Here is a 26683-nt window from a genome sequence, read left to right as displayed (position 1 = left end):
ATCTCTCTCACTCTCTTTCTCTGCCTTTACTCTTCCAATAAATAAATAAATGTAATAATTTTTAAAGCTAGGAAATATTAAATATAATTAGAGGAGCTGACATTTAGTGATCCAATGTCATTAAGTTGGCCATTGTAATATTGCTGACATTTGCTCGCTAACTTAAATATAATTTTTGAAAAATATGAAAATATATTGAATTATACTCAAAGAGAACATGTGTGTTCCAGCATGTGTGAGATGAGTGGTACAGGCTAATCAGTGAATTTCTGATTTTAACTTTCCACTTTTGCAAAATATCCTGTTCCTCATGTGTAGTTAAAAAGCTGGAATATTTTATCATAATCTATAAAAATTACTGGGTTCTCTGATTCATGCAAACATAGCAATGCTTTACTAGATATGTAAGAAAATACACATTATTGTAATGTTCCTCAAATATTTTTCAAGTTTGGAGTACATGTTGGGTCAGTGCTACTAAGGGTTACCGTTTTACTTAAATGAAATAGTCCTTGGGAATTCTCTTAATAAACAAGTCCTGTGTTTGTGCTCCTAGAGTTCTATCAACATTGCCCTGTAGAAGCTGCAGTTCCTTTATTTGTAGGTTTTATTAGGATAGAACTGAGTGGCTTACAGAGTGGGAATGTGTAAATAAATCATAGTTTCTTAAAAAAATACAGACATCTTTAGAAAATTTCCACTGGCAATGGAACTTGTTTTGAACTATAATTTTATTTCAAAATAAATGTAATTTACTGAGATTCACATTCCTTAAAGTAACTGAGGAACAGGAAAGCAAAACAAAGAGTTGGATGAAGTCATAAATTGTAGGAGACCTAAAATGGAAAATCTTTCTTAACCTGGTTTAGCTTCCCTTTAAAATGACACTAAAGGGGAAATAAACTACATTTTGAATACTTTTTCTAACAATTTACAGTACAATTTAAACACAAAATTATTGCTTACTACTAAGGGGACAGTATTATTTGATATTAGGTGACAACTTACCCAATACAATTAAACCAACTTCTTTAAAATTATGACCTATAGAATTTCTTCTATGCCTTGATTTTGTATTTGATAATGTTTTAGGTTCTGAAAGTGACCATCTATTCCAACTCGTGTTTGGGATTATTATACAATAGAAGCTTTACTAATGTAATTTGAATCCTGTTTCTATCATGTGTTAGCTTTATGTCCACAGTTGAAGATATTAACTAGTGTCCTACACTGAAGCAAAAACTGGCCAATAAAACTTACCTAAAGCAGTGTTTGTGAATATTGGGTGAGAAAACACATAGAATGAACAGTCCAGTATCTGTCAAAAAACAGGGGTTTAATAGTCTTCCAGTTCAAATTCGCTTCAAAGACAAGTACATAATTGGATCTATTTTACTGTCTTCATCATAGGATTAAAAATTTAAAGGAAAAATTTGCCCCAATAAATCTAGTTTTTGCAACACTTAACACTTTGTTAAGATGCTATTGGTCTTCTCAAAGTGAGTCTCTTTGGTTAATTATATATTTATTAGAGCAATTTTCACTGTACCAGCTTATTCATAAGTTATTTATTAATGAGAAATACAATAAAAAATGTGTTTTCTGTAAAGTAAAACCAAAACCTGGAATGATTCTAAGTGTTTCTATGAGTGTTCAATCGGCTGTCATGCGCATGTACCTCTCCATTGGTGTAATAATTGGATATCCTAAATGATTATTACAGTCTTGAAAATAACATTGCTGCACAGAGCATAGGGTAACCCCAGGGAGGAGCAGGTGGACAGGAGGAGGCTTGTATCCCAACCCTGGAGACTCCTGGATCCTCTCCAAGGACTATCAGTACAAGCACCAAGGACTACATCCAACCTGCCAAGGAGACCACGAGGAATTGGAATGCCTTCGGAGGCCGAGAACACTGAGGTCATCCACTCCCGTTTGGATCGCCCACGTGGGATGGAAGACGCCCAAATCCTGCCTCGCAGGATCCAATGTCATCAGAACAACAGCCAGGATCTGCAGAAACAGAACAGTAAACTCCCTTCGGGACTAGGGAGCTTTCTCTGGTCCTTGCTTAGTTCCAACTTTGGATCCCCACCCTCTCCTGCAATGACCATCAGGGTCGCTCCGGAGTCCACCACTCCCCCCCCCCAAAAAAAACCCAACAACAAACAAATTAGAATAGACAGACAGAGAAGAACAAGGAAAGCTTAGAATCAGACAGGAAATGCTCAGCGGGGACTCACATATACCTTACTTGGTAGGACACAAAAATAAGCTACTCCTCACTGGGGTATTGAAGATTTCTCTGCACACCCTTCCTAAAACTGTTCTGCGCCTCAACTGTTGCCATATGCCTTGTAAGAGTTATAAGCCAATATGGACTATCCTAAAATCTGGCAATTTCAGTAAAAATTATGCTTCAATACAATAAATTGCTAAATACAAAAATGAAAATAGACACAAGACAGCTGACTAGTATCCTATAGCCATTTTAAGGTGGATAGCAGCTGGTTGTATATAAACTAAAATTGAAATGTCAATGAAGTAGTCACAGGATGTGGTTAAAAACTTGCATTTTCTAACATATCAGTCACTCAATACTATGTCAATCAACTCCATGATGTTATAAATTGTTGTTGATGCTATGTATGGCTTTTCATTGGAGGGGATGATAGTCTGCCAGCTCTGCCTTCAGACCAGAGATGGTCTCCCCAAGAAACTGTTGAATTTATCTGGACAATAAGATGCTGGACTCTATGCATGGTACATACTTGCAATGAAACAAGCATAACTGGATTTGAACTGTAATACTGCAATAAGGTCGAGTAATCCACCATGGGGAGAGGGTACAAGGAGGGGTTGGGGGAACCTCAGAGCCTATGAAACAATGTCACAAAATGAAATGCAATAAAAAAAGAAAATAACATTGCTAATATAAAGCAAAATTGGAAAAGAGATTATTGGAAAAGAGAACTGAGATGAATACAAATTCTAGGAAGGAATTAGAAAAGAAACAAGGCAGATGGGAGCAAAGTGAGTTATGGCATAAAACTCAAACCAATGGAGTTAATACATTTCCACAGAAAGTGCAATGAGAAATACCACTGAAAATACTAACAGAAAGGCACTACTGACCACCATGCAGAACATTTTATCTGCTCTGCTTTTATTTATATATTTGTATTTGCTATAAACAGAAAAAAGAGAGAGAGAGAGAGAGAGAGAGAGAGAGAGAGGCAGTTCTTCTGTTCACTGGTGTCACTGGCTCACTCTCCAAATGCATACAGCGTCTCTGGCTGAACAAAGCTTAAGCCAACCCTGAACAGCTACCTGCAGGTTGCCCTCACCCCTTTTGGTACTTGTTGAATTTCTTTTAGAAGATTCAGTGATTTTCAGAATTCTAAACAACGTAATGATATTCCCTACCTGCCTCCTTCTTCCTCCTTCCCTCTCCATCCTCTTTCCTTTTCTCTTTTTTCAGTTTTTGAGATAATATATTTTAAACTTACATCACAGTAAAGAAAAAAAGCTTAATACTTCTCTAAGTCAAAAGCTTAACAAGTAAGAAGCAAAAATATCTTAGATTAATGGGGATAGATGCAATGGCTCTAAATAATAATTGAATGGGGCCAATGCAATGTCCTAGTAGACTAATCCTTCTCCTGCAGTGCCCAAATTATATATGGGCACCAGTTTGAGTCCTGGCTGCTTCACTTCTGTATTATTATTATTATTGTTATTATTATTATTATTATTATTATTGTTATTATTATTATTATTATTATTATTTTACCAGGGAGAGATAGAGCAAACTTATGGCAACATGAAATGAAACAACATGCTACAGAATGACAAATTCATCACAAGAATGATGAGAAAGAAACTCAAAAGCTTTTTTGAAGAAAATGATGCTGGTGCAATACCCATATGGTGCTGAAGAAATTAATAAGAGAAAGAAAAAAAAATGAAGAAATGACAAATAAAGACAAAGATATCAATGCCCATGAGATGTAGTGAAAACAGTGTTGAAAGGGACACTTATAATACCAGATGCTTACAATCAAAATGTCTCATATAAATGATCTATTAATGAACGACAGTGACTTACTGTAAAAGACAAAAAATGAATAGGCAGTATGGAAAGGTAAAATTCACAACGAAAAAATGTTAAAAAAAAAAAAGAAAGCTACACATTGGGACAAAAGCCATGCTCTAGTCAGATGAGCAAAACAACACCTTAGCCATGTTAACACACAGCATCATGAGACAACCACTTAAAGTTAAGATGCTGGACTTTATGCTAGGTATATGCTTGCAATGAAGGAATCTCAACTGAACTTGAACTGAAATTTTCTTGTAGTTAGCAGGAACTCAATTATTTGAGCCATCACCACTACCTACCAGTGACTGTTTAGGAAACTGGAGTCCAAAGTTGGTGACAGGTATTACACCTAGGAATCAGAATATGAGATGTGGTGATCCTAAATTCTGGGCCAAATTCCCTTTATCACGTAATTTATTTTTGTCCCATTTTGGATGCCATTTTATAATGCCTTTCCATACAATCCTAGGCATGTTATAATTTGATTAACCAGATCCAAAAAAATTCCAAATATTTATTTCTATCATAAGCTTTTGCCTTGCTTTGGATTCCAGACCCATAACCCAGCTTCCTGCTTGCCAACTCCACCTTACTGCTCCTAGATACTTTGACTCATGGCACCTTCTGGAATTTGTCCTTCAGAACACTTAGGTTCTTAATTTTAGGAAGTAATAGTCCACTTAACCATTTCCTTAAGACAGAAATGCAGGAATAATATCTAACCCAAACCATCACTAGTCCCTATTCATTTAGTCTTTCTTTTAAATAACTTTCAAACCTTCTCCTCTTCCTGTCTCCAGATTCAATCTATACTGTGGAAGTACAGTTTACTAAAAATTCTAAACCCATCACAGGGTTCCCTTTCTGATCAGCTCTGCATCCTGACTTTAAATGGCTTAATTATTCCAAATAATGATGGAGATATTTAATACAGTAAATAAAGCTTAAAGCAATCTGTCTCTTGTTAATCTTTCCACAGCACAAAATAGATTCATATGGCAGCTAATCAAGCAGGAGTCAAGGAAAGTTTGTTTCAGGATAAAGGATGGCTACTCTTGTGGATATTGGAAAAGAAGATCAAACTGAGAGAAATGGCTTTCAAATGTGTTTAAAAGCCACTGACGAATAGTTAATATCTCAGTAGGAGTCAGTAAGTACAGCATACATGTTAAAGTGGAAAAGTAAAAATATTGGAGACATAAAAAGGTAAATTTAAACATATGTGTATGCTTCCTGATATGTTACATTGCTTATTAAAAATAATTACATGTCTGTTACACAATAAAATTGGTTACTAGACATAGTAACTATCTGTAATGGATATCAATTTAAAATAACATATTATGCTCTCGAGATGTATCTAAATGTGAAGAATTAGTCATTCTGTATTTTAAGAACGTCTACGATCTCCTAATTTGCATTTTCAATAATGTCAATAGGTTACCAAGTATAATTGAAATAAGATGTTACATTTTCATTTTTGAGATGATTTTCTGTGACTTTCCAAATACATAAAGTACTATCACACAATTCCTAGCTGACTAGATCAAAAAGCAAGTCTACCTTGAAAAGATGGAAATTTGGCTCTATTGATGACATTAAAAAGATGTTGCAGTGGGGTCTGAAGGAAATTCCAGTTATTAACAGATGCATGCTCTTGAAGGTGCAGAAGTGCCTCTTCATATCACTTTATCGCTCATGAAGTGTCTCTGTGTAAGCTGCTGTCTGGGAGCTAGCCAAGCACTTCTGGAGGCTGAACAAGTCTTTCAAGCAACTAGAATTCTATTCATTTCAATAAAACAGTGAATTGTGCGTGAACTAGAAAACTGACTCAAACGTATTAAATACTTCCTTACCAATCTAATTATTTTTGCCAGAGTTATTGCTACAAAGCAAGAATTTAAGTTTTCTATGCATGTTTGAGCGTAACAGCTCACATCACTGTTATTGGGTGGTTTATATTTTTATCAATAATATTTGATAGTGTGTTTGCTTCAATAATGGTTTCAGAGATTTAGAGAATTTGAGTTAGCACCAGCAAGGGTGTGCAGGGATCTGGGGGCTCACATACAGGTAAGTATAGCGAGTCAGGATTTCCCCATGTGTTCAGTCATGTGTTCAGTCATGTGTGGAGTGAAAGGGAAGGGAGGGCCCCAAGTCAGCTTGTTTCCCTGATGTGCTGGTGGACTGGGCCTGGGGAAGCTTGAATGAGCCTGGATCCTGGGTTTGTGGAGGGTTAACGGCCAAGGCCAGCACATGTGCCAGGAGCTTGGGACACACTGGCCAGTAGGCAGAGCTCCAGGCCAGCGTACCACCCACTGGGCTTTGGAAGGCTGGGGAGCCCATGCACGTCTGGGAGCAGGGACTGTAGATTGATTAGGAAAGTGTGCAAGAGGATGTCGGGGAGGCAATACCACTGACAGAGTGAATTGCAGGTGAGCAATGACGTCTGAATGACTCCTAAAAAACAAGAATACTGTACTTACAGCTAAGCGAGGGGACTGAGACCTAGCAACTTGAAGTGGGGAGTGGAAGGTTGTATAAGAGTCAGATCAAAGTACTAGCACACATGGGATACCTGAACTGGGGTAATTAGCATCACCTATCACTGAATATTGCTAACTGGCATGCACTAAGGATAGGACCTGCCTGGAAGGGCTAGATGAGATTGCCCACCAGTGAATGTCGGAATAGGGGAGGGATAAGGTTAGGCTGGCCCATGAACACTAACGAACATGTAAGAGAATCAGGTCCAGGGTGGATTCTGTGTGAATATATATAGAAAACACTGTGAACCTACAATTTCCACTGGTGGGCTGAAGAAGTGGGGGTGATGGGCTGAAGTAAGCATGACTATGGAATTCTCTGACACTCATGGGTGCTAGAGTTGGGATCAGGCCGGACAGCTCCAGGTTGCACCACCTGTAGCTGCAATGCAAGAATATGGTGTGGTGCAGCTGGGCCATAACATCCAACAGTTCTTACAAAAGCTGATATGGAGGGGACAGATTATACTGGGTTGGGAGCTTAGCACTCCCTAAGCACATGTGAGACCTGGGTCTGGGAGTGGACCTGTGGGGGAACTTGAGAAACTCCCCTAGTGAGAAATGACCAATTATAGGTCATTTCATGGATGCTTCACTTACATAATCAATTCCCCATGTGATTAAAATACAAAATGTACAGCTGAATCATCTATTTTTTTTTTAAAGATTTATTTTTATTATTTTCTCATTGGAAAGGCAGATATACAGAGAGGAGAGACAGAGAGGAAGATCTTCCGTCCGATGATTCACTCCCCAAGTGAGCGCAACGGGCCGATACTATGCCGATCCGAAGCCAGGAGCCTCTTCTGGGTCTCCCACGCGGGTGCAGGGTCCCAAAGCTTTGGGCCGTCCTCGACTGCTTTCCCAGGCCACAGGCAGGGAGCTGGAAGGGAAGCGGGGCTGCCGGGATTAGAACCGGCGCCCATATGGGATCCCGGGCGTGCTAAGCGAGGACCTTAACCACTTGCGCCACCGCGCCGGGCCCGAATCATCTATTTTTGAAGATAACACATTTCAAAACTGCAAATATCCTGTTAGTTAAATGATATTTTGTAGAGCTGTGCTCTTTGTGACTGTGGAGAACATTAAAATAATCTTTGTTTCTTTGTTTTGACAGCACTGGCGAAATAGGGTGATGTCATTAAAAATGACACAGAGAGGGTGGGGTCCTAGGTAACAGGAGTGGGCAGGGCAGCAACAGAGAGGCATCCAGTGCCCTTCGGACACAGGAAAGCAATAGAAATACAGGAGTGGTGATGTAGTGCCTAGAAACCCCAGTGGTTATCACAGCTCACCAGTAAACATCTGGGAAGGGGTAATCTACCAGGAATGCAGAAGGTGAATCAAGCCATTGATTTTAAGGTCCCATTGATTTTTTTTTTTTTTTTATCAAGTGCATTTATTTCAAGAAGCGCAAAGACTGGAAAATGTACAATTTTGGACACAAACTTTACAATGTGGTATAGTAAGAATGAATTTTTTTTTTATTTAATTTTGACAATCCTTACAAATTTGATTGGGGTAAAAAAGGGTCAAGGTCTAAAGGGGGATATAGAGGAAGAAGCCCCACCCAGTCTCCCGCCCACCCCAAGTCCCGGTGTGGGGCGCGCTCCGAGATACTCGATCAAGTGGTCCCAATAGTTCACCATTCATGGGTCGTTGCCGGTCTCGCCACCCCAATCATGATGTGGTCATTGAAGAGTCCATTGATTGACACAGTCCCTTCTAGGGTCTCCGTTTGCCCAGTCTCTGCTGCCAACAGATGGCTGAGGTTGTTGCTTGATTTGTCCTGTCTTTCCCTGGTTAGGACTCCGAGTCCGGTGTCTCGAATGGGAAGATCCTCGAAGAAATTTTGAGGTATTCCCAGTCCAGATTCCTGCTGTTTTAGTAGCATAGGGCCCGTCACAGTCCACTGCCCCGGTCAGCTGGCGGCTGCAGTTGCTGGGCCGGTTCTGCCTCCACCCGTGTCCTCTTGCAGTCCAGCCTGGTTCCACCCTGGACGCATTTGTCCCTCGCACGTACCAGTAGGAGTTGCAGCCCAGTCAGGGCGGCCCACAGTAGCCTCAACCAGGCCCACCTCCTACCCTGGCTTGCCAGTATATATGGCATACTAGCCCAGTCTGTCCCCAGTACCCTTCTGTTCATATTCTTGCCAACAGGTGTTGCCACCTACTTCCATCTAACTATCTCCTCCTACCGTCCCTAACGGATATTGTTGGGTGTCTGTCTAGCCACCCCAGCCCCTGTCCTAGTTCCCATGCCCTCTCGTGGGAGGTGATGACCCACGAGGGAGGAACCCACTATTTCCCTCCCAGGTCACTCCCATTCCAGTTGTGCCCTCTCCATTTGGCCCTGTAGTTCAACTCAACGTGTCTAACCCTTTGTACCAGCTTCCGCCAACTGGTGCTACAACTAAGCCCCAATAACCCTCACCAACTCTGATTGTAGCTTGCTCCAGTGGGAATAGTCAGCCCAGCCTGGTTTTCACCCAATCTGGTCCCCATGAGGTGCACGGGCGCTGTGACCCTGCCTGGTCTAGTCTTCCCCCCACTCAGCTCCCGCTCCTCAGTGTAATTTGCTGTTCAGCTAGGGAACCTCCCCTTTTTCTCCTGTCAGCTCTGCCGCCTCCTTTCCTGATTCTCACTTGTGTTGGTTGGGTGCTGCGGCTGCATCCGGCTCAGGCTACCTCACCTTGGCATTCCAGCTTGTGTGTTGCTTTTGCTACGACCGGACCTGGTTCGACCCACACTCTGTTCTGGCGATCAGATTTACCAGTGGATCGACATGAACAGATTCAGCCTGGTCTGCCCCCGACCCATGCCAAATGGATGCCAGTGGGACTCTTTCTATGACCTCTTGGCTGTTGCCTTGCATGTTCCTTGCGCTGACCTGCAGGGTCTGTGTCCTGCCGGAGGAGTTGCCTGAGCTCCTCCATCAGAACCCCTCCATGTGCCAGGTTTCGCGCATATCAGTGGGTCCATGTGCCAGTTCGCCTCTTATCCTAGTAGGAACAGTGGCCTTTCCTAACTGGCCATCATCCCGTTCTGGTTCTTGCTGTAGAGTGTTTCAGTGCAGCCACGGTCATCCATGCCCCCATATAGCTTGTACATGGCGAAGTTGAGGTTGGGACCTAGCCTAGTCCGTCCCACATCCACCCTGGTACTCCAGAGCGCCAGAAGGTGTTAGTGTCTGGCCCGGTCCGGCACATCTTTTCCCAATCCACATTTGTGCCGAGGGAGAGGACAGCTGTATCCAGACCCTGCCGCAGCCCCGTCCACCTGTCCCGGCCCCTGCCTTAGACTCTGTGGCTCATCTTTGTGTTTAATGTGAACCAGTTGGAGCCAAATCCAAGCTGGGCATGTCCTGTGTTGCACCCTGTGTTCCAGTCATACTAGTGGACTAAGGTTTGCTTAGTCCGAACATTCATCTCTCAGTCCCGCACTTACATTAAGGTTTCATGTCCCGATTCCTGGGAATCACCATAAATTAGTCTCTCACCTACACTAACGCTGGTCTTACTTTTGGGTGTCCCGAAGCAGCTATTTCATATCATCAAAACCCCAGAGCTCGCCGCTGGGCGGCCAGCAGGCAGAGCCTGGCACCACTTGGTGCACTGGCCGCCTAAGGCCGGGGCCCCTGCCCCCGCCGCAAGCGGCGGGAGCTGTGGCTGGGACCCCGGCAGGATTCGGACCGGAAGGGGCGTTTCCATGGAGCGCCACCTCGCATGGAAGTTTAACCCCGCCCCTTGCCTGGAGATTCGAACCCACCCAGACTGTCCTGCCGTCAGCTTTTGGCTGGCGGGGACAGGGGAGAGCCGGGGTTTCGCCCCCAGCCCTCCTTGCCAGCCCTCGTGAGTACTCACCCGCGAGGGGGCTTAGTTACCCCCGGGCCGGGAGAGGGCCGGAGTCCCTGCCCCCGCCGCAAGCGGCGGACGGGGGCTGTGGCTGGGACTCCGGCAGGGTTCGGACCCGGTCCCATTGATTTTTAACCTATTCATGAGCTGACACAGAACAGCAGATGGTACAGGAATGGATTGGAGTTAGCAACCAGACCCCAACCAGTGCATGAGTGGCACATCAGGTGCTATTTTGAGAACAGCAGCAAAAGCCTGGAGGATAGTGGCTAGCTGTGTATGTGCTACACCAAATGACAATCCACATCTTGAATAATCTTGAATAATCTCCCATGCAATATGATATCAGGAGTATAGGTCACTGGTACTACAAGGAATATAATACTAACTTGGAATCCCATGGATAAGATCCAAAATAGGTTCAAGTTGCCCCAATCTAGCTGTTTCCAGTTTCCAGCAGGAAGAGAAAAAGAAATCCATGCTCCACAGAGCAAAGCAGAGCACTGACAAAGCAAGTGCCACTGTTGTCTCCTTAATCCCAGATGCTGCTGAAACCTTGGGCAGGAGGAAGGCCAAAAGACAATAGTTTTACCATGACCCAAGATGACGAGGAGTGGAGAAAGGCAAGCCGTGTGGCTATGGCAGCTGGAGTTGTAATAGGAGCACAACATAGGAGCCTGGGATTGAAACTTGCTGGAGGAGTGGTTCTAGTGACAAACATACCCAGGTACCGAACCGGCCAATAGTCAATCTGTATACCTGTGAAGAACACGATGTACAGATGAAATCAGCCACCAAGAAAAGAATCAGCTAACCTGAACTGCAATGGCTAGGAGCAAAGGAAGAGGTACAGGCACCACGAATGAGGTTATGGATAACTTCCCCCCGCAATATAAGATTTAAAAGACTAATTTAGCCTCATAATTAGCTGATGAAGACATTGAGGAACTGCAGGATAAATAATTTTTTAAAGAACTATTAAGCTCCTAAAAAGAGCAACTGGAAGAAAATGCAGAAGTTCAAAGAATATGTTAAAAAGCAGACATGAAATAGAATCAAATTGAATTACTAGACTTAAGGAACTTAATCGAGCAAATTAAAAATACAACAGAACATCTCCATAACAGAATGAGTGAGACAGAAGAAAGAATCTTAAAGGTAGAAGATGCCAAATGCAAAAATACCAAAATGGTCAGAAATCTGGAAGAGCAATTGAATAAAGCTAAGAAGACTGTCCAAGATTAATTGACAGAGTCAAAAGGCCAAATGCAAAGGTCATGTTAGTTCCTGAAGAGAAGCTGTATTGAAAGAAGTTTTTCAGTGCAATAATGAACAAAAAGAGAGCCTCACAGCAGCACAGCATAATAAAGCTCTGGTTGGATACAAAGAAGAGATACTTAAATATGCACACCAGAAATGTCAGATAACTTCCTGAGAAATTGGTGGAGGATGGCCCAAAGCCTTGGGACACTGTACCCATATGGGAGCCCTGGAAGAGGCTCCTAGCTTCTGGCTTCAGATTGACACAGCTCCAGCTATTGCAGTCATTTGGAGAGTGAACTAGCAGGTGGAAGATCTCTTTATGTCTCTCCTTACCCTTATAAATTTGCCTTTCTGATAAAAAATAATAAAATCTTAAAAACAGTCCGTGAATCAAAGAGCTGGTTCTTTGCAAAAATCGACAACACAGATATCTCACTGTCCCAACTGAATTAAATAATGAAAATCAAAAAGGAAAAATATCATATATTACTTCTAAGGCAAACTTCATTCAAAAATTCTAAAAGTAGATACACAGTACATACATATGTTCACGTAGATAAACTGTATAACAGGAATTGAAGATATGTGGCTTTAGGCGTCTCTATTCATAAAGACCAGGAGGACTCCCAGGAAAACACTTATATATGCCTTGACAATATGACATTAGATTTTCTACTTTCGTCTGTACCAACGATGTGATAATGCACTTAAGTGACAGAATGTTAAACTTTTAACTGTTACTAAGGCACTGCACTACTGCAGTAATATGGGGGAAATGGCAGGAGGGAAAGAATAGGAGGATGAAAGCGGAGGCGGAGGGAATACCTATACCTATAAAGTTGCACCAGAAAAATATTTTTAAAAATACTTTTGTATTCTGTCATTTGTAATCTGAGAATCATTGGGGTCAATGTTTTCATTACAAATTGTTATGCAATTTGAATGCCATTTTTTTCATGAAAACTCACATATGTGGACTTGGTACCAAGTACTGGCATAACAGTCCCATTGAAAGGCAACTTATGTTTTCTTATAAAGGGTTTTTGAATTAACAAAATACGGAATGCATTCTGAAATACATGGGTCCTAGGAGAAGGCCACGTGTCCTTCTGGGAGAGACGTTAACTGAGCTGTGATCTTACTTTGTTGCAAGAATTTTAAACCTCTGCTAGATTTAAAATGGTGAGCTTCGAGGCTTACTAAATAGTTTTCCAAAATCATTTCTCATAAAGTGAAATTAAGAGTTTATTTGAAGTGTATTAAGAATCTCCTGTCAATTTTTGAGAAGCCTGAAAACTGGAGCCTTAGCACTTTTTGAAAGTGAACTTTTTAATTTATAACTTTTATGAATTTTTTGAGTGAGACAGTGAGAAAACTCCCTTCCACTGCTTGACTCCCCTTGAATGCCTACAACTGTCAAATCCAAAGCCAGGATTCAGGAATCGAAGGGCAGACTACCCATATCATCACCAGCGTTTCCAATTTGCTTCAGGGGAAGCTGAAATCAAGAGCTCGCAGCAGGAATACAACCCAGGCACCATGGCATGGAATGCAGAGCTTACAGCTGGCAGGACAAATACCCTACCCTTGCTACCATTATTGTGGAAAAAAAAAAAAAAGAAAAAGAGGAAACTTTTTTTATCATAGATTCAAAATGTTTCATAAAATTATCAAAATTAATGGGCCTGATATGATAGAGTAACGGCTAAAATGCTTGTCTTAAACACACCGGGATCACATATGGGTATTGGTTAATGTCCCAATTGCTCCACTTCCCATCCAGCTCCCTGCTTGTGGCGGGGGGAAAGCAGTTGAGGATGGCTCAAAGCCTTGGGACCCTGTACCTGAACGGGAGATCGAAAGAAGTACCTGGCTCCTGGCTTCAGATCAGCTCAACTCTGGCTGTTGTAGCCACTTAGGGAGTGTACCAGCAGATGGAAGATCTTTCCCTCTGTCTCTGTTTCTCTCTGTAAATCCAATATGCCCTTCCAATAAAAATAAATAAACCTTAAAAATATAAAAAATTAATGTGATGAAATATGCATGAGTTTCATGGAATAAATTAGATACATAAATTTACTTAAATTATACAAAAAACTTAACCATTGATGAACAAGATATTATTATTATTATTATAAAACTATTCCATGAAGGTCTTTTTGAGTACTAGTTAGATATTAACAAAAAATAAATCAAATTCTTATTTTCCATATATTTTGACGAACTAAATGTTTAGGTCAGAAAGTAATGTATAAAATATGCCAGAAGAAAACGCAAATGAATATAATGAGCAGGTATTTAATAAACCTTTGTAAACTAAGAACGAAAGCATGAATGAATGGATCCGAAGAACAAGCCTCATCTGTTTTTCCAATCGTACAAGGGCTTTTCGTTCCACTCATCCAAAAGCCACAGTGGTAAGGGGAGACTCCAACTCCAACTCCGCAGAGTGTGAGTGTACTCACAGCCTGCAACGCTCGGAAGGACGCGTGTGGCTGCCCAGAGCCCTACTAAAAAAAAGCTGCATCCCAGGAAGAAGAGAGGAAAAAAAAGGAGCAAAGAAAGGACTCGGCAAGAGGTCTCGGGCACTGCTGCTATCAGAAGCATCAGCAAATGTGCATTCTCAAGATGAGACGCCCAGCCAAAGGTGAATCTTTGGATCCTGCTTCTGAACAGCAGGAACAGGGACAGAAGTGAGGCGCTGGCAGCAGCAGACCTGGTGCAGGTCCGGTTTACAGAAATAGAGACGGGGCTATAAGGAGGATTACAGCGACTTCGCATTTGGGGCACCAAAGAGGAATTCAGCTTTGCATTATGGAAATCAAGCAGCTGCCATACTGCTGACCTATCAGTCTGACCAAAGGAACTTCTTACAAACCCTTGGCTGAGGGGAACTCAATTATTAGAAAACAGGACTTAAAAAAAAATAATAACAGACTTTGGATTTTAAAAATAAGAAAATGAAAAGAAAAAGCAGCATTGTAATTTCTAACAGAAAAATGCCTGTCACTTGGGATGCCTGTTATAGTCTTGGATGTTCTACTTTTGATGCAGCTGCATGCTTACGGCCTCGGAAAGCAGCAGACAGCCCGTGTCCTTGGGCTTCTGCACCCACGGGGGAGACGGGTTAGACGTTCCTGCCTTTGGATAGGCTCAGCTCTGACCACTGTGGCCATGTGCGGAATGAATCAGTTGATGGAAGATCTCTCGGTGTCTCTCTTTCTCTGTAAATCTGCCTTTCAAATATGAGATAATAATAATGTTTAAAAATAATCTTTAAAATGGTCTCTTGTAAGGAAAAGCTTATTGTAAGCAGAATTTTCCAGAAATTCAGTAATTAAGTGGAAAGGAAATTAAAGTAATGAAGCGTAGCATGTCAAGACTCCCTAAAGAAGAAGAACGAAGTAATACATGGAATGAAGATAAAGAATTATGGAAATATTGTAAAGAATATTGTAATAGAACACTGCAATAGAATTCTGTAAGAATACTCTAATAGAAGCCCCCCAGATGGCTTAACAGGATGCTGGAGATGCAGGATGGCCGTCCCAGGCACTCCACTAAAGGATGGGGACCTCACAGGCAGCAGCTTAGTCCTCTGCATCACACAGCTCACTCCCCTGCCAACCCCGAAACAACCCAAATGAAACAATGTGGAACTGAGCTAAAATGCTTTACTGGGAAATGTGTATCTGTAGCTGTAAGATTAAAAAAGAAAAAAAAGGGTTGACCTACATGTACATAATGAGTGCTGAAAATAACCTCATGTAATCAAAGGTAGTTGAATTTCTCACTGAAAATTTCATAACTGTTTATACGTGTCAGCATTCATGCTTTCTCCTTAAGTAAATGTTTATTCAATTATAAAAAATTATTGAGAAAACCCAGAAAAATAATTCACACAGTTTCACAAATCAGATTATATATTGCATGCATTGTAACATATCTTAAATAGACTATGCAATAAGCTAAGAATATTGTATGTATTTTCATAAAATATGCTGAGATTTATACTTATATTCCTTCTAAAAACCAAATTGTATAGTTTTCTCATAGCATTACACATTATTAATTATTATCTAAAACAGTACATTGAAGTATACAGAATGAAATCATGCAGAATGTAAAATTTATCAGCTGCCAATCTCAAGGTCTCTTCCATGGTTTTCAAAAATGAGAATATACTACTCATTTTTGGATTTATTTTTTCAGTTAGCATTGCAGTAGTTTAGACGTCTTTCGATATAGATAATGCAGGTGTAGGTAGTAAGATGGCTAAGATAATAATGTAGGTATATCCTATTTTTCCTATTTGTCATATGTAATAAAATTTCCAAAGTAATATATTATTCTATCTGTAAAATAAATATTTAACTGCAATTGTGGGGTGACTTTATAAATGCACTGACGTTTTTACTATTGTTGTATATTTACCCATACTGAATGAAGAGACGATAATTAAAACTTTTTTTTTCCACTAAGGGTATTTGGCCCAATATTAGGATGATGCTTGCCACATCAGCATCCTCTATCAGTACTGGTTCAAACCCCAGCTGCTTTATTTGCCATTTTGCTTTCTATTCTGCTGGGAAATGATATAGGCTCAGTGTGTGAGCCCCTGTCATTTGTCCTGGAGATACAGACTAAGTTCCTGCTTCCTGGTGTGGATCTGGTGCCTCCCAGGTGATTGTAAGCATCTGGGATGTGAATCAGCTGGATTAAAGTTCTCTCCCATTACCTGTGCCTCGCCCTCTGCCATTCCAACATAATGCTAATTAATAAATGATTTTAATGATAAAATATTTTTAAAATGTTCATGACTGTGATAGGTTTTAACTGGAATTTCACATCCTGACTTAAGAATTCCTATTGTCCACTGCATGGTTTTGGCAATTGTCTGCTGATGAAGTTGGTTTTGAGGGGCGGGGTATAAATCATTTTCTTGACTTCAAAAGAGTTCTCAGGGGCTGGCACAGTGGCTCAACAAGTTAATCCTTCGCCTAAACACACTCACATCCCATATGCAACCGTGCGTGTTTCAACTGCTTTATGTCACATACAGCTTCCTGCCTACCGCTTGGGAAAGCAGCAAAGGATGGCCCAAGTCCCTGGTACCCTGCACATAGATGGGTGTCCTGAAACACCTGGCTCCTGGCTTCAGACTAGCACAGTGTTGGCCATTATGGGATTTGGGGAGTGAGCCAGCGGATGGAAGATCTTCTCTCTCTATCTCTCCTTTCTCTGTAAAATCTTTCAAAACCAAATAGATAATTCTTAAAAAAAAAAAAAAAAACACTAGTTCTCTTCAAATCAAAGAAAACAAAAATGTTCATGTCTGATTTTTTTTCAGACTGTGTCTTTTTTTTTCTTTAACTCAATACATTTTGATTCTGCAGGTTAAAAAAAAAACCTTCAATTTTCATTTAAATCATATATTCATGATTAAATTAAAAAGCCTTCCTTACTCAATGTTTTAAATTTTGTGATTTATGGATTGTTTGTACTTAAATATTCTCTATTAAAATCATATATTGCATCCCTTTATATTAATGCGCAATAATTTTTGTTTCTTGTTACACCAAGTCATTTGATTTCTTTTTTATTCCAGTGTAGACTGTGTTATAATGACCATGCACATATTTTTCTGTACATTATTTTACTGCTGTTTCCATAAAGGTTATTCCTACCCTAATACTTTGCATCTGTCACCATGCCAAATTGCGTGTCCACAAAGAGTCAGTACCAGCATTTTGTAAAATGTTCTTGTAGAACATGTATTATGCAAAAGTATGAATGCACCACAAAACGTTTTGCACCAAGATAAATGTATCCTTAATTCCACCTGTCCGAGAACTTTTTGGAACTTTGCGGTGTGACAGATATTGCTTACTGGCACCAAGAACATGTTGCTAAACATATTTCCACTTTTGTAACTCTGTGCTCACACTGACATTGATTTACTATTACCTTGGTGTCTTTTTCTGTAGACTTCTTTTTTCAGCACTTACACTTCTAAACTTTTTTTTTCTCTGCCACTTAAGTGAAAGGTTATAAGGAAAAAGTGTTCCAACAAGTGCTAAACAGATTGAATGGAGGGAAATTCATTTTGCAATTTCTTCACGTGGGAAGATCAGTTACCCAGCAATGTGTCGAAATGCTTCCTTTGTTAGTGTAACAACTCCACTTTTTTTCTTTTAATGAAATTATCTCGATTACTTTATGCCTGCTCCTACAGAACACTTAAACTTCTACCGTTTCTATTGTCACTTGTTTGGGGAAAAGAAGCACTGGGACTGCCTGGGAATGAGGATCAGGCTTCCTGTCATTTTCTTGACTCCTACTCTTTCTGGGATGACAACAGGAGGGCAATTCAACCTTCTTCTCCCACCCGCTTCCATCACATGTGTTGCAAAGCTCCAGGCACATGAGCTGGAGCCTTCCATGTCCTCAAAAGTCTGCAGTCAGAAAACCACTCCTGCAAGATGAGACCCTTGCTAATTACAATACTAACATCTATTAACTTTTTTCATTCATGGCCAATTTCCATTCATTTCTTAAGGCTAATATTAATTGCAACTTTAAGAAAAAATAATAATGCTAAATAGGGCAAGCAACCTGGGAACCCGAATGGTATCGTCCCCTCTTGATACATATTCTCTCATTAGACACATTCACAGAGGAGAGGATGATTCCTCCCAAGAGCTGGCACTGCAGATTATTATTTTATTAAAAATGTATTTGTTCTAAGGTTATTGAATTCACCAGGTTAAAAAAAAAACTTACAAAGTGAGAGTGGGGATAATCAACTTGGTCAACGGTCTCAACGGATAATTTCAAATGAGGGTAAACATAGTGAAGAGAAAATACCAAGCAAAGTCCTCGGTCTTTAAAAGCCACGTGGGATAAAAAAGGAACTTCTAGTAAACATGAGCTTCGACAAATTTGTTTTTACTATAGCTGGCAAAAATTTCAGAAATATTTTCCAGTTAGGAGAATAACCATCCAAGAAAAATAAACAAATCTTTAATACTAAATAAAGTGACAAAATTAAGCCCTAGCTTATCAACTAGCTAAAAGCAATTTTGTTAGCGACAACAATGCATAGACAGGAATACAATTGACTGAAAACATGAACGCACAGTGTGTTGTCTCGAAGTCACTCCCTAAAGATAGTTGTAAAGGAAAAAAATTAAAAATAGAAGTGGAAAAGAATCATCTGGCAGACAGGAATTGCTCTCTGCATACGATGCAAAGCAGAGTAGAAACAGCCACATGCATACAGTGTAAAGTGATTCAAAGCGAAGACATTGACCAAGGCCAGAAAAGAACATGACTTTCGAATGATAAAATGTCTTGCTATGTTAATACTAAGTGCATTTGCATAAACAGATCTATAAAATATATTAAGCCAGATCAGATAGAAGCCAAAGAAAAATTAAAGAAATATACACCTATCTGAAAATTAATTAAAGCTCTCATTTCTCAAGAATTGATAAAATAACTAGATGCAAAAACCAGCAAAGATGCAGAACTCAAAAACATCATCAATGAACAGGATTTATTTTAATACATTTAATAATTCAATTTAGTGTAATTTAAACCTGTGTATTCAGTTAGGGCAAAATTCACATTCTTTTCAAATCTCTGTGAAAGATAAGTCAAGACAGATCCTGCAGCTCAAACATACAGCATGGAGGAAACATGGCGTGTATTGTGTCATGACAAGCACAAAGTAAACAGAAAAGTAAATGCAAACATAGTCAAGAACAAAACAACATATTTCACGGATTCCATGGATCAAAGGAAAAGTAACAAAAGAAATTTGAAAATACATCGAGTTACATGAAAGCAAGCATGACACATCAAAATTCCTAGAAAATAGTTAAGACAATCCTGTGGAGGGAATTTATAGTATTAAATGCGTGCATCAAAAAAGAAGAAAATCACTAGTAATCTTATTTTCCATTGCAAGGAAAACAAAGAATAAAGATACAAGTGCAAACAAAAGGAAACAAAGAACTGATTCAGTGAAACTGAACCAGGAAAATAAGAGAGAATGTCTGTGAAAGAAAATTTGGGATATTGAAAGATTGATAAAATTGACCAATGTGATGTACTAAGGAGAAAAACAACAACAGTGTAAGTAACTAATTTCAAAGCTTAAATACAGGAAAACTGCATAAATTAGGTACACATCAAAATTCTAATAAAGCAATGGGGCATAAACAAACCTGATGGTGTAGATTGAATAGATCACTTCCTTTAAAATCACGTCACAGGGATCTGCACTTTAGGGTAGTAAGCTAAGCCTTGGCTTGCAGCACCTCCACCTGTATGAGCATTGGTTCGCATCCCGATTGCTCCACTTCAAGTCTCGCTCCTGCTTGTGGCCTATGAAAGCAGCAGGTGATGGCTAATATCTTCTTGTGCCCCCTAGGGAGACCCAGAGAAGATTGTCTGCTTAAGATTGATTCCACTTTGAGGGGTTTCCGGAGCGACCCTGATGGTCATTGCCAGAGAGGGTGGGGACTCAAAGTTGGGACCAAGCGAGGACCAGATAGAGCTCCCCTCCCTAGTCCCAAAGGAAATTTACTGTTCTTCTGTTTCTGCAGACCACTCAGGGCTCTTGGCTGTTGTTCTGACCAAACGAAGAAACAAAAAATCTAGAATAGATAGACAGAGAACAACAAGGAACGCTTAGAATCAGACAAGAAATGGTCAGTGGGGATTCATTTATACCTTACTAGGTGGGACACAAAGATTAGTTACTCCTCACTAGGGTATTGAAGATTTCTCTGCACACCCCTCCTAAAACCGTTCTGCACCTAAACTGTTGACATACGTCTTGTTAGAGTTATAAGCCAGTCTAGACTACCCAAAAAAAAGGCAGGTTCAGCAAAAATTATACTTCAACACTATATACTGCTAAATACAAAAATGAAAATAGACATGAGACAGAGGAATAGTAATCTATGGCCACTTTAAGGTATATAGAACCCGGTTGTATATAAACTAAAATTGAAATGTCAATGAAGAAGTCACAGGGTGTGGTTGGGAACTTGCATTTTTTTTTCTAACATACTGGTTACTCAATACTATGTCAATTAATCCATAACATTATAAATTGTTGCTGATGTTATGTTGGGGCTTTTAGTTGATCAGGATGATACTTTGCCGGCTCTGTCTTCAGACCAGAGATGGTCTCCCCAAAAAGCCGTTGAACTTATCTGGACAATAAGATGCTGGACTCTATGCTTTGTAGATGCTTGCAATGAAAGAATCTCAACTGAACTTGAACTGTGGTAATGCAACAAGGTGGAGGAATCTACCATGGAGGGAGGGTTTGGGGAGAGGTGGGGGAATCCCAGTGCCTATAAAACTGTATCACATAATGCAATGTAATCAATTAAAAAAAAAAGATTGACTCAGCTCCAGCTGCTGTGGCAATTTGATTAATGAACCAATAAACGAAATATTTTTCTTCCCTTCTCTATTCCTTTCTGTGTCTTTCAAATAATTATTCTTAAAAAGTTAGAAGACTATAATAATTCATCCAACATGAAATATATAATCCAAGTAGTATAATGATGTTGAAAGAAATTGATTTTTTTTAAAGATTTATTTATGGCTTTTTACAGAGAGAATGAGAGACAAAGAGAAAGATCTTTCGTTTGCTGGTTCACTGCCCTAGTGGCCATTGAGGCTGGAGTTGCGCTCACGCAAGGCCAGGAGCCCAGAGCTTCTTCCGGGTCTCCCACGCAGGTGCAGGGTTCCAAGTCTTTTGGGAATTAGAGCAGTCAGGATAGGAACTCCTGTCCATATGGGGTTCAAACATGTGTCAGGTGAGGACGTTAGACACTAGGCTACTGTGCTGGGACCAAGAAATTGATTTTAAAGGTTTATTTAGTTCTTTCATCTCTGGTTTACTTCCCTCTAGAGCTGAATTTGCTTTGAACTTGGGAGCCAGGAACCAGCGTCACGTGGGATGTCTCAGAAGGGTGAGGCTGCCATTGCACCAGCCCTAAGAAACTAAATAATTTTCAAATTTCTCTAAACAAGAAATATCCAAGTCCAGATTGTTTCACTGGAGAATTATTATTTTTTAAAGGCATTTTCATGGAGAAAAGGAGAGAGAGAAAGATGATCCACCTGCTGACTCCTTCCCTTCTATGATGTACCAAGTAATCATATTTTTTGGAGTTTGCCAAAGGGAAAAATATTTTTACATGCACACTTGTACATGAATGTTTAAGACTGAAAGTGGAAATAGCCCGTATATCCTTCATTAGAGGAAAGCTTAAACAAACGGCAGTGCAAAGAACCAGCCAATGATGGAACAACTTGGATGAATTTCTGACAATTGCATCTGAGTGAAAAAAAGCTCCAAAAGAGTTTATGATCAAATTTTTATTTCATTTGCATAACTTTGTGGATATGAAAATACTATAGACAAGGAGAGCATGTTTATGGCTATCAGTGTTTCAGGAAGAGATAGAAGTATTAGAAAAACAAGCAACCACGAGGATACCAGTGGTGAAATGTTTTCTTTCCTGATCACATTATCCACAGTTTTCTGATTACAATATCATGCTACAGACAAGATGTTATCATCAAAACCAGTTTCATAAAAGTGCATGTCAGAGCTTTTTATAGTCATATTAATCTCTAATTGCCATAAATTAAAACTTTGATTTAAAATGTTTTGACTTCAGGGCCTGGCAGTGTGACCTAACAGCTAAAGCCCTCACCTTGAACACACCAGGATCCCATATGCGCGCCCGTTCTAATCCTGGCAGCTCCACTTCCCATCCAGCTCCCTGCTTGTGGCCTGGGAAAGCAGTCAAGGACGGTCCAAAGCCTTGGGACCCTGCACCCATGTGGGAGACCTGGAAGAAGTTCCTGGATCCTGGCTTCGGACTGGCATAGCACCGGCCATTGCACTCACTTGGGGAGTGAATCATCAGAGGGAAGATCTTCCTCTCTGTCTTTCCTCCTCTCTGTATATCTGACTTTCCAATAAATAATAAATCTTAAAAAAAAAAAGTTTCGACTTCAGGAAATCGAATGGAACAAATAAAAATACATACTAAGATACTGAAAGTAAAGCTAAATGATTACATAAGATTTCAGTTAAAACTTCAGATAAAATAATAACAAAATTAACTTACACATTGCTCACACAAATATCTCCAAATAAAAAATTCAAAATATATGAAAGAAATGGGGTGATAAAAAAGTTACACCATGAAACACTAAAAAAAAGAAAGTTGGTTGTCTTACGTCAGACAGAATAGATCTAGATATAACAGGTATTAGAGTCAAACCTTTTATGCAGTAAAAGTGCTAATCTGGGAAAAAAATTTAGCAGTCCTAACTTAATGTTCATTCAATAATAGTGTGAACATATTAGAAAACAAAAGCTAAGAATTTTAATGGGAGAAATTTGTAAATTCTTACTTCCTTAAGATCGTAACATCTTTCTCAGTGTGTGATATAACTGTTAGAATAAATCTCCAATTTTCTGCCTAAATGGCAGTTTTGTTCTGTAAAATCATGCACATGTACATACATGAAATCGCATGTAGAGCTAAGATGGTGTGGAATTGCATGGTCACAGCACAGATAATAACAGCACCCGTGTTATTATCTGAATGCCTTGGTATGTTCTGGCAGGCATGTCTCCATTTCATAGAAAGATACAAATGTGATATTCTAGTTTTTGTTATTTAACTATCTCAAAATCTCAGCATCTATTGTTTGATTAATACTGGAAACAACTCATAATAAAGGCAGTCACTGAGTTATTCCCCTATTGTGGCTCATATCTTTCTGATTTTTTTTTTGCCACAATTTGACAATATGCCAACTTATTCAGGACCATGCCTAATTTTATAATTAGAGGGCTCTGAACACTATTATCACAGCCCTGCAAATGTGGTAATACAATCAGACAAATAACATGGGTTGGATTTCCACCTCTTTCAAACAGATATAAAGGATAGTGTGGCCATGTGCCTCTTTTGTTATTATTATTTTTTTCATACAACTCTTCGGTTAATAACCTAGGAAGCAGCACTTGCAATAAAAACTCCTTACTAAATTCTTACAAATCTGAGAAGAATCTGAATTTGTAGAGTTCAGCACTGGTGGACTGAAAAGAAGTGGGGAATCAGTAAGTGAAGCCACAATGCAAAGAAGAATTCCCAGGTGGGTATGAAAACTAAACCTCATCCCCGAGCAAGGATGGATGTCATGTCCACAGCTACAAGGCTTTATTTTCCTGTCTTTCTTACTGCTGTATCCCCAACAACTTGAATATTGCCTGTGGCATAATGGGTCCCTATTATAGGTTGGCATTATGTCTCTAGAAAAAGGTCCATTTGGATCCTCACCTCCCTGTCCGTGAGTGTAATCTTAGTTGGAAATTAGGTTCTTGCAGGTGTAATCAAAATAGACTTTATTGAGATGAGTCCTAATCCAATATGACAGCATCCTTAAGAGAAGAGAAGACAGAAACAAAGGAGAAATATCAAGAGGAAACAGAAGGAGCCAAGTCAGTGATGTCGTTTAATCAATGCCACCAAGAGGCAGAAACGGATAAGCATCTTAGGCGCCGTCTCAGAAGGAACATTGCCTGCCGAGCCTCGGTTCCAAGCTCCGAGCCCCTAAAACTGACAGTACAAGTTTCTCTTGCTGTAAGTCCTTCTGTCCATAGCATTTTGCTATGGTAACCAAATAAAATTAATATAGTGCTCAATAAATGATTACTTAATAAAATACAGAAAAATAGTTTCAGTTAAAGCCCTCATTTAACATGTTAGAATATTATCGATAAATGTAGAATCAAATTTATTCTGGAAGAAATGAAAGCATCTAAGGAAAGCTTGCTCTTATCCCCTGCATGTGCCAGGAGATTTTAAGCTTCTTCTGATGTTTCTATAATTAAGCTCAAAATTATTTTTATAATGTTTCACAAATGAAGTCTGTTAACATATATGGTTTAAAATCTGAGTAATATCATAAAGCTATTCTGAAGGTTTTTCGTGTATCCATTCCAAGGAAAAAGCATTAAACCTTTCCTCGGTGACATTTCATTTCATTTGAATTTCAATTAATTTTTACAATTTTCACATTCAAAGTTCCTTCAAATATATATATTTGTTTATCCTTATTGGAAACACAGATTTACAAGCAAAGAAATTTAACAAAAAACAGAGGGAAAAATCCCCATTCTCTGGTTCACTCTCCACATGGCTGAGGAAATCCAAAGAACTGAGGAAATCCATCCAGGAGCTTCTTCCAGGTATTCCCATACAGGCTCAGGGTCCCAAGAAATTGGGCAGGCCTCCACTGCTTTTCCAGGCCATAAACAGGGAACTGGATTGGAAGTGGAGCAGCCAGAACATGAACTGGCACCCATATATGATTCTGGTGCTTGCACGTGGGTGGGTCAGCCACTTCAGCCATTGCACCAATTGTAAAAAATACATATTTCAGATGGTGTTGTGGTGAGCAGGTTGAGCCTCTAGTTGCAACACTGGCATATTATATGGGCACCAGTTTAATTCCTGACTACTCCAGTTTTGATCTGCCTTCCTTGGAAAGCAGTGGAAAATTGTCTAAGTTCTTAGGCCCTTGCACCCATGTAGAAGATCTTGATGGAGGTCCAGGGTCCTGTCATCATCCTGGCTCAGCCATCAACATTGCAGCCATTTGAGAAGTGAGTCAGTGAATGGTACTTCTCTTTTTCTCTTTGTGAATCTCCCTATCAACTGAATTTAATAAAACAAATTCTATTTGGCCCAGCGTGATTGCCTAGCAGCTGAAGTCATTGTCTTGCATGCACCGGGATCCCATATGGGTGCCGTTTCTAATCCCGGTAGCCCTGTTTCCTATCCAGCTCCCTGCTTGTGGCATGGAAAAGCAGCTGAGGACGGTCTAAAGCCTTGGGAACCTGCACCTTGAGGCTTGACCTGGTCCACTGGTACTGAATCTGTAGACTAGAAGTCTCTCTCTCTTGGCAACAATGACTTTCAAATAAACATTGTTTGTTGTAGGGAGTGGGGTGCTGAAACCACTCCGGGATTAGGAGGGGCCGTTGTAAGAAGGTGGCTGGTCCAGGGCCAGGAGGTGAGGTTGGTCTCACTAGCAGGTAAACAGGAAGTCACAGGGATAGGCTAATGCCCTCACTGTGATTACTGGCCTATCACGTAGCACCAAGTGGACCCACAGGGAGAAGTGATTGGTGGAGAATGATGTAAAAGTAGCCAGTAAAAGCTAGGAGAGGACGACAACAGAAGGACGGGACAGACAGACAGATGGCAAGGATGAGAAAGACTGGGGTTTGACAAGGAGAAAGACTGGGGAAAGAATGACGGACGAAATGGGAAGAGCGGCAGCAGAGAGGGGAAGAAGGGTTTAGATCTTCGGGTGGAAAAGTTAAGGTGTACAGAGAGGAAAAGCGGCATAGAGGGTTACAGACAGAAGCAGTAAAAGCAGTATGGACAGACGGGGACAAGAATGGAGAAATGCAGCTGAAAGTACAGGAGGAAACATGGGAAGAAGGGTGGCGGAAAGAGGGCTGGAGAAGCGGGGAGGAAAGCTTGGACCAACGGGGAACTGGGCTGTTGGGTGGCAGTGACAGTTCTTAAAAAACAAAAGCAGAGCCGTAGGGAGTCCAACGAGTGCCGCAGCATGATCTGCTGACATCACAAGTTGTGGCTTAACTCATCCTGCCACTGTGTTGAGCCCAGTTTTGTCATTTGTTTCTAAGTGTCTATTGACTGCAGGCAGTCCTTATCACAATCTAGCGACTCCTCTCTACCAAAACATTTTAATGTATTTAGAAAACTACCTCATTTCTTTTCTTCTAAATTAAATATATATATATATGGAATTTTCTCACGCTTTTGTTCTTAC

The 26683-nt window shown here is 40.2% G+C and overlaps 1 long non-coding RNA gene across 1 annotated transcript; it reads right to left on the bottom strand.

The window, feature by feature from the left end:
• Positions 1–1884: 1884 nt before the first annotated feature.
• On the bottom strand, positions 1885–21794 carry LOC121152730. The gene is made up of 3 exons (XR_005883302.1): positions 21781–21794; positions 10208–10214; positions 1885–2013 (listed from the first exon to the last, which is right to left on the bottom strand). It is a non-coding gene; the product is annotated as an uncharacterized LOC121152730 (long non-coding RNA).
• Between the last annotated feature and the right edge of the window lie 4889 nt (positions 21795–26683).

Source organism: Ochotona curzoniae, unplaced genomic scaffold, assembly GCF_017591425.1.
Source record: "Ochotona curzoniae isolate NIBS_2020 unplaced genomic scaffold, NIBS_Ocur_1.0 contig_2599, whole genome shotgun sequence".
Classification (NCBI taxonomy): Eukaryota; Metazoa; Chordata; class Mammalia; order Lagomorpha; family Ochotonidae; genus Ochotona; species Ochotona curzoniae.
The sequence above is the reverse complement of the archived record's forward strand: the minus strand, read 5'-3'. Positions and strand labels throughout refer to the sequence as shown.